The 13,753-nt window shown below is 37.9% G+C and overlaps 1 pseudogene; it reads right to left on the bottom strand.

Moving 5' to 3' along the window:
* Positions 1-3,819: 3,819 nt before the first annotated feature.
* Positions 3,820-4,606, bottom strand: LOC140520364 (PRELI domain-containing protein 1, mitochondrial pseudogene; annotated as a pseudogene).
* Between the last annotated feature and the right edge of the window lie 9,147 nt (positions 4,607-13,753).

Below are 13,753 nucleotides of genomic sequence, written 5' to 3'. Positions count from 1 at the left end.
AATAAGAAATACAGGTAATGGGGTATAGAAAGTTATCTGACCCTACAGGACAAAAGAGAAGATGGGGACAAGGGAAGGGAGGGATGATGGAAGAGAGGGCAGATTGGTGATAGGGGCAATTAGAATGCTCGGTGTTTTGGGGTGGGGGAAGGGGACAAATGGGGAGAAAATTTGGAACCCAAAATTTTGTGAAAATGAATGTTAAAAGTTAAATAAATAAATATTTTTTTAAAAAAGAAGAGGGTCCTAGTGCTCCTCCTCACCCCAGGACCATGCTCAGGGCTGAGGTTCAGATAAGCTGCCCAATTCCCCCAGGGGCTTTAGGCCCAGCGCTTCACAAATGGACACCCACTGCTGCCACCACCCCTGCTGTCTCTGCTGCTACCACCACCACCCGCAGCCAGTGCTGGGGGGGACCATGGTTCCCTCTCGCACAGTTGGGAAAACCCTCTTACTGACCTTTGAAGCTTTCTTTGGCACTTGGGTTGAGGGATCTGAGACCCTCCCTGCTGGGGATTCTGCCCCAGAAGCCTGTTCCAGTCCTGTTCCTGCCAGTGTGGTATGGCTAGGGCTGGGCTCTGCTCCACTCAGTGTCCCATGGGATAGACCTTTCTTGTCGGCCTTCCAGGTTACCTTTGGCTAGAAATATCTTTCACTCTGTTGCTCTGTGGTTTTTGCTGCTCTAGAGTTTGTTAGTAATTTTTTACAGGTTTTTTATGGACTGTGGGGAAAGAGCTAGCATGTGTGAGTCTTTCTACTCCTCCATCTTGGCTCCACCCCCTCAAAAATGATAATTGTTGAAGGGGATGAAGGAAAACAGGTATATTAATGAACTATTGGTGGATCTGTGAACTGGTCTAACCATTCGGAAGAGGAATGTGGAACTATGCCAAAAAGGCTGCAAAAACTGTGCTTACCCTGTGATCGATGTCACTGCTAGGTCTATATACCAAAGAGATTTTTAAAAAGGGGTGTGGGGGGGTAAGGACCTATTTGCACAAAAACATTCATAGTTGCTCTTAAGTGGTAAGGAATTGGAAAAGTTGAGTGGATGCTCATCAATTGGGAAGTGGCTGAATAAGTTGTGATATATGAATGTAATGAAATATTACTATTATAAGAAATGAGGGGCACTTAGATTTCAGAAAAACCTGGAAACACTTACATGAACTGGTGCAAGGTGATGTGAGCAGAGCCAAGAGAACATCGTACATAGTACCACCATATGAAAATCAACTGTGAATGGCTTAACTGTTCTCAGAAATACAATGATCTAAGACAATTTCAAAGATCTTGGAGGTGAAAAATGCTATCCACTTCCAGAGGTAGAACTGATAAGAGTTTGCATGCAGATTGAAGCATACTATTTTTCGTTTTCTATGATTTTTGTGGGTTTATATTTTTTTGGTCTGTGTCTTTTTCTTTTTATAACATGACTAATATGAAGATATGTTTTTCACAATTGCATATGTATAGCCTCTATGAAAGTGCTCACCATCTCAGGGAGATGGGAAAAGAGGGAGGGAGAGAGGGAGCAAATTTGGAACCCAAAAATTTTCAAAAATGAATGTTAAAAATTATTTTTTTACATGTAATTAGGAAAATATTATTTAAAAACAGCTAAATTTCATACATTTATTTTTCAATTTTAATTTAATTTTTGCATCAATATTCATTAGGGAAATTGATCTACAGTCTTCTTCCTCTATTTTTGCTTTTCCTGGTTTAGGTATCAGTGCCATATTTGTGTCCTAAAAAGAATTTGGTAGAACTCTTTCTCTGCTTATTTTTTCAAATCATTTATATAGCATTAGAATTAATTTCTTTAAATGATTGGTAGAATTCACTTGTGGATCTATCTGGCCCTGGGGAATTTTTCTTAGGGAATTCATTGATAGCTTGTTCAAGTTTTTCTTCTAAGATAGGATTATTTAAGTATTCTAGTTCATCTTCTGTTAACCTAAACAATTTATATTTTTGACAATATGTATTCATTTTTCTTAGATTATCAGATTTATTGACATATAATTGGGCAAAATAGTTCCTAATCATTGCTTTAATTTCCTCTTTATTGGTGGTAAATCTACCCCTTTCATTTTTGATACTGGTGATTTGGTTTTCTTCTTTCTTTTTTAAAAAATAAAATTAACTAATGATTGATTTATCTATTTTATTGGTATTTTCATAAAACTAACTCTTATTTTTATTCATTAGTTCAATGATTTTCTTACTTCAGTTTTATTAATCTGTCCTTTGATTTTCAGGATTTTCAATTTGGTGTTTAATTGGGGATTTAAAATTTGCTCTTTTTCTAGTTTTTTTAGTTGCATATTCAATTCATTGATTTGCTCTTTCTGTGTTTTACTGATGTAAGCATTTAAAGATATAAATTTTTCCCCAAGTACCACTTTTGCATCATCCTATGAATTTTGGTATGTTGCTTCTTTGTCATTCTCTTTGATGAAATTATTGATTGTTTCTATGATTTGTTCTTTGAGGCATTCATTCTTTAGGATTAGGTTAGTTTCAAATTAATTTAACATCTATTTTCTATGACTTTTTATTAAATATGATTTTTATTGCATTATGATCTGGAAAGGATGCATTTAAATTTCTTTCTTTCTGCATTTGATTGTGAGGTGTTTATGCCCTACTGCACACTTAATTTTTGTGTAGATGCCATATACTGTTAAAAAATGGCATATTCCTTTCTATCCCCATTCAGTTTTCTCCAGAGATCAATCAAATCCTACTTTTAAAAATTCTATTCATTTCCTTTACTTTTTTCTTGTTTATTTTTGGTTAGGTTTATCAAGTTCTGAGGAAGGAAAGCTGAGGTCCTCCATTAGTATAGTTTTATTTCCTTCTATAATTCATTTAACTTTTCTTTTTAAAATGTGGGATGCAATACCATATATGTTTAGTATTGATATTACTTCATTGTCTAGGGTACATTTTGGCAAGATGTAGTTTCCTTCCTTATCTCTTTTAATTAGATCTATTTTTGCTTTTGCTTTGTTTGAGATCATGATTGCTATACTTGATTTTTTTTTACTTCAACTGAAGCACAGTAGATTCTGCTCCAGCTCCTTACCTTTACTCTATGTGTGTCTCTCTACTTCAGATATGTTTCTCCTAGACTATATATTGTAGGATTCTGGTTTTTAATCCACTCTGTTTTCCACTTTGGTTTTCTTTGTGAGTTCATCCTATTCATGTTCACAGTTATGATTACTAACTATGTATTTCCTTCCATTCTATTTTCCCCTATTTATCCTTCTGTCTGTCTCTGTCTCGGTCTCTGTGTGTGTCTCTCTCTCTGTACCATGACCGTCTGTACCAATGTTTGGTTTCTGACCACCATCTGTCAAAATCTGCCTGCCTTCTATCAATCCCAATCCCCTCCCTTCCCGTCACTTTCTACTTTCCTATAAAGTAAGATAGATTTCTATATCCAACTGAGTGTGTATATTATTCCCTCTTTGGACCAATTCCAATGAGAGTAAGGTTAAAATCATTTTCCAGATTAGTTGTTTTTCCAATAAAATATTTCACATTTTTTCTATCTTTTTCATTCTTTTGATTTTCTTTTATTTTTTCTTGATGTTTTATGAAGTCATTAACTTCCATTTGCCCAATTCTAATTCTTAAGGATTTATTTTCTTTAGGGAATTTTTGTGCCTCCTTTTCCATTTGACCAATTCTACTTTTTAAGGAGTTGTTTTCTTCGGTAGATTTTTTTTTTGACAGCACTGAAAATTGATTTTTAATGATAAATGACAACTTGGACACAGGGTGGGTAATGGGACAAGAGCTGGATTATCTGTGGATTTGCATTATGTTGATGGTCTGCTCAGGGGCTGGGGCCAAGAGGCTCTCAGCCTTGGGTACTGGCGATCTGGGAGGGCAGCAGGGTCTTTTTGTTGCAGGGGAAGCAGTAGGATGACTTCTTAAAACATAGTGTTGCTGTTGCTGCTGCTGCTTCTTGGTGGCTGCCTTGCTGTTCAGGTCCTTGGCTCTCTCAGTAACTGCCAGAGCAGTTTTCTTCACCTTCTCAGTTGCTTCCTTAGCTGTTTCAATGTGTCTTAGAAGGATCTTGCAGTTTGGCCAAGATGTACTCAAAGCTTTTGATGGTCTTGTTCATATTACTTTTGAATCTAGCAAAGCCAAACTCTTTTACAGCTCTGGAGACCTCAGACAAACTGGAGGAAACCTAGACCTCCTGTTGGATTTCAGTCCAGCCACTGTTTTCAGGGTTCACACAGTAAATACATCTGTCTTCCACCACCATCAGCTGGGCATGGTTGATGTTCTAGGTGAAAGTAGTCATGGTCTGGTTCTGTGGGTCCATGATGGAGTTCTCGAGGATGTACACTAAATGAGCTACATTAGCAGGAAGGAAGCCCTCCACCCAGTGGGGCATCTTGTTGGTCTTTGTTAGAAGCTGCTTGGACAACAGCTTCTGATCAGAAGTCACCTCCTGGTGCACAATGTCCTTTGTCTCTACATGCTTGCTGTAGGGGTTGGGGTAACACTTCCAGAAGGCAGCAAACACTTGGTTTCAGGAGCTCCAGAGCACACTCTGCCCCAGAAAATACTTCACCATTGTCCCAGTGGGCATCAGGGGCGGGCAGTGTCAGACGGGTGCACAGCATGGAGGGATAGGAGAGAGATCGGTTGCCAGGGTTGTGTTCTCTGCCACCATCCCAAAGTCACCATCACCACCTCCTCCACCACTGCCCCCACCATGAAGGGGTGTCCTTTAGGTGGATTTTTGTAAATGTTTTACCATATTTTGTGCTTCCTTTACCAAACTGCTGAGTCTTTTTTCATTATTCTTTTGCATCATTCTAATTACTTCTCTCAATTTTTCTTCTACCTCTCTTATTTGATTTTTTAATTACTTTTTGAACTCTTCCAAGAGTTCTTTTCTGGCTTGAGACCAATCCACATTTTTCTTTGAGGCTTCACTTGTAAGCATTTTGACATTGTTGTTTTCTTCTGAGTTGTATGTTGATCATAGTAAATTTTTGTGTTCAGATTTTTTTTATTTTTTGCTCATTTTCCAGCCTATTTTGTGACATTTAAAGTTGGATTCTGCTCATAAGGTGGAGGGGACACTGTCCAAAGTTTCTTGTACTGGGGCTTAGGGCTTTGCTGCTAACCTGTGTCAATATTGGGGCCTCATCACTGGCTTACTGGGACAGGAACTGCTGCTGGCTTGCTTAGACACCACTTGTTTAGGACTTTGCTTGCCTGAGTTAGATAAACTTCTCCTTTTGGGCTGGCAATTTCTTTCCTTTTGTTGGTTCTACCTCTCTAGAATTCATTGAAGTATTATTTTATAATTGGTTGCAGGGGAAATTGGGAGAGTTTGGGTTATTTCCTATCTTACTCTTCCATCTTGGTTTGCCCCACTAATTTAGCTAAGTCTTAAAGAAAGCTAGGGATTCTATGAGGGTGGAAGAGAGAGGAAGATGAATTCTGGGCAAGAGGAACAGTCTACAAAATCATGAAGACAGAAGGCAGAGAAATTCAACCTGTAGAGGACTTCTTGTCAGGTGACTTTCTTTGCCTCTAGTTCTTTAGCTGGCTGTGTGAACTTGGAAAGATTTCTTCATATCTGAGCTATATTAAAAATGGATACGGATATTTAAGAACAAATGTCATTCTTCAGGAGATAAGTGGCCAAAGGACATTTTTTTCTTTTTTAATACTTTCTTATTTTCTTTGTTAACAAACATTTATTCTCTCTCCTTCCCACTTCTCTCCCCACTCCCCAAACTAAACAACAAAAACAGCAAAGAAAATCCTTGTTATAAGTATATATAGATAAGCAAAATAATTTCCCACAGTGGTCATGTAAAAAAAATCTGTTTTATTCTGTATCTTGAGTCCTTCAGCAGGGATAATATGCTTCATTGGGCTCCTGGAATCATGCTTGGTTAATGAAATTGATCAGAGTTCTCAGGTCTTTCAAAGTTGTTTTTCCACATGTTATTGCAAAAGTTGTTCTCCTGATTCTGCTGGAACAGTTTTCAAGTGAAGAAATCCAAGGTATCAGCAACCATCTGAAAAAATTCTCCAAATCATTGAGAGACAGAGAGAGAGAGAGCGAGAGAGACAGAGAGAGAGAGAGAGAGACAGAGAGAGAGAAGAAACAATCCTGAGGTTCCACACTAGACCCATTAGGTTGTCAAGATGACAGAAGATGAAAATGGCAAATGTTAAAGGAACTTGAGGAGGCTAAGCACATAAGTACACTTTTGCTGGAGCTGTGAATTGGTCTAGTCACTCTGGAAAGCAATTTGGAACTATACCCAAAAAGTCCTAAACTGTCCAGACCTTTGATCCAATGATACTGCTAAGCAAACAAAGAGGGAATGAATCAATTAGTCAGGATCCCTTAAGCTCCTGGTATGTACCAGACTACTGTGCTACTCATGTCATGTTTTTTGACTTGACCATTATAGGATCTGTTTTCTTTGTCTATGCATACTTGTAATTTAGGTTTTATTTTTCTTTTGGTTGTTTAATTGGGGGGAGGGAAGGAAGAAAGTGGGAGAAAGAGACAATAAATACTTATTAACTAATAAAGAAAAAAGGAATTTTATAAAAAGAAAATAATTTCATGTACTTTTGACACATATCATCTGAAGGCAAAAATGAAAATGTCCCTATCTTCAAGAAGTTTACATTCTATTGGGAATGACCTATATGCCCAAAAATACTTATAGCAGCACTTTTTGTTAAGAAACAGTAACTTAGATAGTGTCTACCAATTGGGGGATGGCTGAACAAGTTGCAGTGTTGGTGGATGGTAATGACATATTACCGCATCACAAAAAAAATGATTAAAGGATTGGATTCAGAGAGATCTGAGAACAATATGAATTGATTCAGAATAAATTTAGAAAAAGCAAGAGAATATTTGCATAATAATGGAAAAAGAAAATAACTGAAAAAGTACAGAATGTGAACAATCAGGATTTCAGCATATCAGTGACAAAGCATAACTCTCATGTCTTGGCAGGGATGGAAAACCAGATGGGTAACATGAGACATACAGTTTCAAATATGGCCAGTGGGTTGGTTTGTTATGCTTGACTATATTCACTTGTTATATTGAAGGGCTTCTATGTATGTGGGGGAACAAAAGGAGGGTGGAATAATGGGTAGTGATAAATGTGTCAACAAAAATGGAAAAGAACATAAAAAAATTAAAAATACACAGAAGAAAAGAAACAAAAAGAAGAAAAGAAGGGACAAACAGCAATTTTGTAATTACTCTAACAGTTAAAATTAAGGTAGATTGAGGCACAAAGTTCTGAGCCCAATCAGTTTATTAATAAAACATGAATTTACCAGTCAATAGCACCTCAACTTCTTTAGTAAAACTAAGACCCTGAGTGAGGGAACAACTCTTTTATAGTTTTGGGGAGCACAGAAAACAGGAAAGTTAGCATCTTATTTGGAAGAAAATATGATTGAATGGTAATTGGGAATGAGAGCTAGCAAACTTCTTCCCTCCTATAACTAAGAAATGTTCATTGTTTGAATCTAGCTGCATCTGCAAGGACAGAAATAGCAAACCAGATTTCCACGGAGAACAAATCAGACATCCTTCACACATAGTTGGGTGGTTTAAAGATACTAGACCAGACTCCCTAGTGACTTCCGCTTCCTTCAAGGGTAACAGATTTCCTTGACACAAGATCAGAATAGTGATTAGCAAGAGAACTGAATTTCTAAACTTAACTCATTACAGACCAGCTGAATTCTGAGTTCAGAGACAAAGAACCTTGACTTAGGGAGTTGCAGGGCAAAATCAATTAACTGTAAATAGGACCAATTAAAAATAATACCGAATCAATACTGCGTTATAGTTAATATACACTTTAAAAACTAGCTACATCAACGGAAATTCAGTTTCCTATGCAATCCTCTTTTTGTACTTTACATATTTAAATATGTGTGTTTGTTGATTGTTAGTAATTTTTTTAAAAAAATCTATAATTAAAGAATTTTGTCATCTCTTATAATTTTCCTTATTTTCACATGAAACAAGAGAACTTGATGATATCTAGGATGCCATAAAAGCTAATATTCTGTTTAATTCAATGCAATACACATTTATCAACCAATTTACCAGTCAGCATTTATTCGTTGTCTGCCATGTGTTAGGCAATGGATATACAAAAGGAAAAATGAAGGAGTTTACAATCTATCAAGGAAAACAATATTCTTATCAATCACCTCCTCCCAACTATTGCCCCTTCCCACTGCTCCCAACTCAATACTTACGAGTTATAAGTTGGTTCCCCAGCGGGCAATCACTGCTCTATGTTCCAGGTTCTCTGTGGGTCCATATTCCTAAAATTATAGCAAATGAGCCCCTCTGGGTGTACTTACCTTTAACAGTCAGCCAGGAGGCACAATTAGCTCAGAGCAAAGGCCTTAGCCAAAGTTGATCTAGTAGGAACAATAACTACTAAACACCTCCCGCACTATAGACCTGGGAAACACTCATCCGTAAATACACAAAGTTATTAGTATTAAGAGTAGGCACTGGTAGTGAAACACATATGTAGGAAGCATATGGCCAAAGTAACTAATGCCTGTGCCAGTGCAGGGCCGCAAGACCTTTTCTCTTTCTCTTCTCACAGTGTTCTTACATGACTTTTCCTTAGGATCTCTGCTGGGCAAGTTGCTTATTTGGAGTCCTTATCCTCATACCTCCCTACAACTTGACTCCTGATTGCCAGAGTTAATTTTTTATTCGATCCATAACTGGTTCTCCTTTTTACTGCCAGGTGTCATGTTCCTTGTGGTTGCCTCCACTGACTATCTCAGTCCCTGTTGGATATGAAAGTTTCCTACTAAGTGAGTAGTTCTGATGCAAAGAAATCTCTTCCCCATCCCCACTTAGCAATTCCCTATCAAGAGCTGGATTCTTTTGTGACTGACTCTCCTTTGGACTGCCAGGGGTCCCACACCTTGAAACTTCAGTCTTGCCTGTAGGTCCCTCAGAACTAGCAAGATTGCTTTTTATAGGCTGCCAAGGGCAACCTGCCCTCTAATTGCATCAAAGAGAACTTCTACCCATGTGGAAAGGGGAAGCCAAGAGAAAACCCCTCCTCTACTTCCCTTAAAATATCAGTACATAGTTTTCTCTCTTCCTTCCCTGTACTGTGATTTCATGAATGGGGTTGGGAATAGGAGGTGGGGGTCAAGCTGTAAATCAATGGATTAGGAGTACTCCCTCTACAACATATAAATATAAGTATACAGCATGAATGAAGTGCCTTCTATATGTAAGGTAAGGTATTGTGATGTGAAAATAGAAACAAAATGATCCCTGCTTTTAGGAAGCTTGAGGACAGCTCGGTGGCTCAGTGAAAAGAGCAGTCCTGGAGTTAGGAGAACCTGAGTTCAAATATGGCCTCAGACACTTACTATCTTCTGACTCAGGACAAGTTACTTAACCCTATTTGCCTCAGTTTCCTTATCTGTAAAATGATCTGGAGAAGGAAATGACAAAACCACTCCATATCTTTGACAAGAAAACCCCAACTCACAAAGAGTCGGACACAATGGAAAACCACTGAACAACAAATTTGAGAAGCTTACGTTCTGTTGGAGAGATATAAGCGCAATACTCATAAGTAAATGCGAAGTAATCTGAGGAGGGATGAAATCTTAATAATTGTGGTAGAGAGGTCAGAAAAGGAAGGAAAGAAATGAATATTTATTAAGTGTAAACTATTGCCAAATGCCAAACTAAACAGTTTACAAATACTGTCTCATTTGGTCTTTATAACAACTCTTCGAGGCAGATATTATTATCCTTAGGAAACTGAGGCAGACAGATGTTAAGTGACTTGCAAGTAAGTGTTTGAGGCCAGATTTGACTGTAGGTCTTCCCCGCTCCACGACCAGTGCTCTGTCGCCTAAGTCACACCTAACTGCTTCATGGCTTCATGGAGAAGATGGTGTATGACCTGAAGCTTGAAGGAAGTGAAATAATAATGACTTGAATTTATATGACTTTTTAAAGTTTGCAAAGTGCTTTATGGAAATCCTCTTTGAAAATGAAGAAAAGGAGCATGTCAGACAAGTGCGAATAAACCTACAGACAGAAAATGGAACACTGAACTCACTCTTGGGTGTGGTAGCTCAGCTTGACTGGAATGTCAAGCATGTGAAAGGGAGTATCATAGAATCACTGAATTTTAGAGCTGGAAAGGGCCATACCTGAAAAAGAATTCTAACTATAATTCATGTTACACATAGCGTACACGTGTTATATATGTATGTGTACATGTATGTATCATATAATACACACCACACAGTATGTATATGTTATTTGTGTATATACACACGTGTGTATACATATACATACACATGTATATATACGTATTTATACACATGTACTATGATTTTAAAAGGATTAGTTTTAAAATAATTGTTGTTTAGTTGTTTCAGTCTTCAGTAACTCTTCATATCCCCATTTGGGATTTGCTTGGCAAAGACATGGCAACAGTTTTGCCATTTCCTTCTCCAGCTCTTTTTATAGATGAGGAAACTAAGGCAAACAGGGGTCAATGACTTGCCCAGCTAGGAAGTATCTGTTATAATTTAAAAGAATCATCTGATCTTTGCCTTCAGACCTTCATTGAGAGGGAAAACTGCCACTTCTCAAGGGAGGTCATTTTGCTTTGGGGTCATTCTAATAGGAAGTTTTTCTTAGCATCAATCCTAAATTCATCTATTTAACAGCCACCTATTGCTTTGGGTTCTGTCCTCTGAGGCAAAGCAGAATGACCCTAAGCTTCTGATATTAAAAGACTGCTGCCGTCAACTGGCTCGTTTCACCTTCATGGTTACCCTCTCTCCAATTTATCAAAGTCTTTCTTAAAATGTGTCACCTTGAACTCAATGCAATCCTCCAAATGTGGACTTATCAGAGCAGAGTATACAAGGACTATATATTGTTCCTGATTCCTAGAAACTCCGCCCCTCTTAAGGCAGCCCAAGATCAAAGTAACTTGATGAAATACCAAACTTATAATCTTCCAGCAAGATAATTGAGACACAAAAATTGTCTAAAGATTCATCGATAGGTTCTGCTACCAATCATACTTATCAATATGCAAAAACATTTTTAGTAACTTATTTATTATATGCTGCGCAGCGACTCAAAGCCCCAAGTAGCTTTTCAGAAACCTTGTATAGTCTTTAGTTGCATTAGTCAGATGGATAGAATTTTATAGAGGGCAAAAAGGAAAGGTATATAGATTTCTACAACAAAGAACTGATCAAAGAGGAAGATCTACATCAGGCACAAATGTAAACAGATCAGCGAACCTTAGGGAATCTAACTAGAATTTGCAGACTAACCATTAACACTGGATCTCTAAGGAGGGACAGGAAATGCTCACCATAAGTAAACAGAGTTAACAATGCTAAGCCAAAAATTCTCTTCTCAGTAACTAATTAATCATCTGAGCTAAAGTTTGATGCCTCAGCTGAATTCTGAAAGCTCTAGCAAGAGCTTGTTTCAAGCACATGGTGGCAACACTAAAATTCTCTTTTGACAATAGAAATTAGTTAAAATAGGAAGCTACCAGAAGCCTTGTTTTTCCTTACAACCAAGCCACACCCCAGGAATGTTCCTCCCACATGAAGCCCATCCTACTACTCTCAACTTTCTAAGTTAGCAGCGTCCCTAGAGTTAGGTCATACTATCTTTGGGTTTCTGCCCACAGGATGTAGAAAGAATGTCTTGAAAGAGGACATAAGAATAGTCTTCCAGTAGGTCATGTTTCAGCAAAAGAGACCAAGTGATTGATCAGAAAAATAGGAAGAGAACTGAGAGAGACCTGTATCACAATCAACCAAGACAGGGAGGAGAGAGTGTCCAAGAGTATTGCAGGAGGATTTATCTGATCAAGGTGGTCAACAACATGTCAAAGGCAAAAGAGACCAGAAGACTCAAGAAGGTTAAAAAGGCCATTCCATCCAGCAGTTAAGAGATCAGGGCTACTTTGCCTAGGACAGCTTCAGTGAATGATAAGCTCCAAATCATATTGCAAAAGGCTAATATGAGAGAAAAAAACATAGAGGCAGTAGGTTTTTCTACAAGTTTGACAGTGAAACAGATGAAATACAGGACCATAGTTTGAGGGAATGGCAGGGTCAAATAAAAGTTTTCTAAAAATGAGGAGATAAAAATAGTAATAATGATAGCTGGTATTGTTATAGCTCCTTAAAGTTTACCAAGTGCTTTATACTTATTATTTCATTGGATCTAGATCGGGGGTCATTAAGCTTTTGTGTTCTGGATCTCCTTTTGGCATTCTGGTGAAACCTATGGAGCCCTTCTCTGAATCTTGTTTCTAAATGCACAAAATAAAATATACAGGATTACAAAGGAAACCAATCATATTGGAGTAATTGGGGGTCACCCTCTTCATTTCTCATCTGGCTACAGTACTTTGTACTTTTCCAACACAGCCCTGGTGCCTTTCCTCACCCCTCCTGGTTTCCTTTTGTGTTCCATCTTTCCCCTTTAGAGAGTAAGCTTCTTGGGAATAGGGACTGTCTGTTTTTTTGCATTTGTATCCCCAGCTTTAGTAAAAGGTCTGATACTTAGTAGGTACTTAATAAACGTTTATTGACGGACTACAAGCTTAGATCAATGGATTTATTTGCTATTCACTATGAATAGTCTATGTATAACTGGCATTTGATCTTAAGAAAGTTCAAGTCTTGCATAGATAGCTTAGGGCACTATATAGTGACCAGAAGTTCAGCTTGAATTTAAAAAGTTTTCCTCTAAGCTAATAATATTTTGGAGGGCGGAGGAAAGAGTTATAATTCTAACCCAGTAAGTACGCATCTCTCTGAGGAGTTAAGTGTTGCTAGCCTTGAGTCTCTGCTTTCCTGTAGCCCTCCTGGCAGGAAGCAAAGTCTCCCTTGGAGAAGAATGGATCCAGGAGATTTTAGGCATTCCTGCCTCCCTATGAATCACATCTAGACAGACCCATGAGGACATACATAACCATAAGGACATATATGAGCCACACACACACACCCCTTTTATTGAAATACAACTGTCAAAAAATATTTATGTATTCATGGATTCAGGGTGAAAAAAACCCCAGTTTAAAATTATTGTGTGAAGAGTTTACCTACTTTTCTTACACGGTCATTGAAAGAATCAAATGAGATCATGCATGTGTGAAAGGAGTTACAAAATACAATATAATCGCAAAGTATTATACCCAGTGTTTTTCTAGTCACTACAGAGGGGCTGAAAGGAAAGTAGCCAAAATAGCCCTCAGGAACTCAGGGAGCTTAAAGTCTAGTTGGGGAGAAATGATTTAAATACACAAAATGATCGTAGAAAAAGACAAGACTTTGTTGCCAAAGTCCTCAAAACTTTGAGCTATGGGATTACCTCAGTACCTTAGGACACTATGTAGTGACCAGGAGTTCAGCTTGAATTTAAAAATTATTTCCCATAGGGTAATAATATTTTGGGAAGAGGAGGAAAGAGATATAGGCATGATGGATGCTTTCCTGCCTAACCTCCCCTTCTTGTAATCTCTGGTTTCTTCCAGATCAAATTCTTCCTTCTGTAGGAGGAAGAATTAATTGGTCTCTCCCCACCCCTCCTTAGTTGCTAATTATTTTCCCCTCCATGGTATCTTCTTTGTAAATGTTTTGTTTATATGCATGTACATATATT

The sequence above is a fragment of the Notamacropus eugenii genome, chromosome 1 (assembly GCF_028372415.1).
Source record: "Notamacropus eugenii isolate mMacEug1 chromosome 1, mMacEug1.pri_v2, whole genome shotgun sequence".
Taxonomy (NCBI): Eukaryota; Metazoa; Chordata; class Mammalia; order Diprotodontia; family Macropodidae; genus Notamacropus; species Notamacropus eugenii.
This window is presented reverse-complemented; position numbering and strand designations above follow the sequence as displayed.